Genomic DNA, 2,200 nt, shown 5'->3' with positions numbered 1-2,200 from the left:
GGTCAGAATGCTCAGCGGAGGGCACGTCACCCGAGGGTGCATGGGAGCGGGCATGAGGGTCTCCCTGCGGTGCCTTGGACAGTCCCACCCGAAGAAGAATCAACTCCCCCGAAATGGCGACGGTGCACGCTACGACACACAAAGCTAGATGACAACCTTGGGTCACAGCAGGACGCCGAGAAGTCAAGGTTTTAGGTAGAATTTTCATTTTTGAAGACAGATGCTGAATAAAGAAAATGAGCCTTCGTTTCCGGGCCCCACGCGTGATGCTCCTCTGTGCTGGATCACACTTCTCTACGGACCGCCACGGACCGCACTGCGACTGAGACAGTCACACCACAGGTGGCCGGCCACTCTCTCTGCTCCAATCCTGAATGTCCCCCTCCCGTCTCCCACAAGGCTAGCATCTGAGCAGAGCAAGTTTGGACACCCCAGCTTTAAGCACGGCTCTGGGGGCTGCGTTTGCGTGTTCCGGCCTCATACCTACTTCCTAGGCTGCTCCTGTACGCACTGGGCTCTGGACCTCTGGCCCTGCATCCCCTGTTACGCTCTGGCACAGATCTCTTAGACATTCAGCTTCTCCAGATTTTGACCTTGGACAGTGTCACCCCAAAAATGAATTCTCTCACTCAAAATGACAACAGTGTCCCCAGTGGATTTATACTGAACCATTGGTTGGATCCACTTCCGGATTGACTGACTGGATGACTCCCCCATCCTTCCCTTGCATCCCCCACAGTTCCTGGGCCCCAGAAGCAAGGCCCGGACCATGGAGATGCCCGGCCAGGCCCCTGACCTGGGAGGGACTCCAGGTGTCATCTGTGTCTTCTGCTGAGTCTGAGTCCTGTGTCCTCCTTGCTCACATGGACTGCTGAGGAAGCAGCAGTTTGGGCTCACTACCCAACCAAACCCAGAGGAGACCCCACCATCACATGCCTGGGAAATTGATTGCTTATCATGTCAATAATCGATCCCCCCTAACTGGAGATCCAAGAGAGATGATGATACCAAGCAAATTAAAATTGAACTTGTTCAGAGAAGACAGGATTCCTGGGCCAGTTGTGAAGATGTGTCCCCTGGGTCGGATCCTTCGAGAGGAAATTGAGGGACCTGAGAGCTGCAGTCAGAAAATATATACTCCGCCTCTGGCCCTGGGGGTCACACCTTTGCCAGCCAAGTACAGGGTTAGAAAATTACCTGCCCCACGGAAGCCATTTATAGGAGAGAAGGACTATCCGCCTCTGTCCACACCCAGGCGGGCTGGGTTCTGTGTCTGGTGGAGAAAGGGCCGGGGCTTACTTCAGACCCAAAGCTTTCTCTTTCCTTTTTTTGGCTTCAGTTTCGGCTTCTTTCACAAAAGAGAGCACATGTCTTAAGACAGAAAATTACGCTGGTGATTGATGTCTAGCAAATGCAATTAGGTCCCAGTTAAGTGCTCTCCAAGGGGCGCCTTCCAGTGTGGCGATCTGGGTTTGGTGATCGCTTAATGACCATGCACCCGAGGCCTCTTGGTCATGAAGCATTTGTCTCTGTCAGGCTCGGGCCACCAGAACTTCCTGCTCCTCTAGCTGCAGACAGGCTGTGGGCCAAGAGGTAGAGACGGGACGTAGAGCGGAGCAGAGGCAGAGCTATGCTGGGCCGGGGACCCTCCAGAGGAGGGGAGGCCAGTTGGCCAAGGACACAGCATGGTTCCCGAAGCGAGGCTGGACCGCGAGCTGGAGGTGCGGAGGGGTGCAAATCCTATAATATTTACTCAACAACTTAGTGCTTGGAGCATGATTTTTTTCTTCATTCCACTAACCTGGGGGCTCTGGATGAAGACATTTTTTAAAAAGTGGCTCTGACCCCGCACTTGAGGTATTTGCAGTGTGGCTGGGAAGGTCGAGAACACCCATCGACTCCCAGGCAACAGACTTCCATCTGGCTCGGCCACACACCAACACACGAGGTAACACATTCGCTACTGACCCATCAGTGGAGCTAAGGGAAGGGCGAGGGAGGCCAGCTGCCTCCTGCCTGCCTGCCTGAGCTCTTAGCTTGGCCGCTCCGCTGAGAAGCTGAATGACCTTGAGCAAATGACTAACCTCTTCATGTCTCAGTTTCCTGACTGTAGAATGGGGAGAATGAAAAGGCCTCCTCGCAGACTTTTAAAAAGGGTTCAGCAGGACCACGCACAGAAGGCCCAGAGCCTGGACCACAG

This window comes from Pteropus vampyrus, unplaced genomic scaffold (genome assembly GCF_000151845.1).
Source record: "Pteropus vampyrus isolate Shadow unplaced genomic scaffold, Pvam_2.0 Scaffold1950, whole genome shotgun sequence".
Lineage (NCBI taxonomy): Eukaryota > Metazoa > Chordata > Mammalia > Chiroptera > Pteropodidae > Pteropus > Pteropus vampyrus.
The sequence above is the reverse complement of the archived record's forward strand: the minus strand, read 5'-3'. Positions refer to the sequence as shown.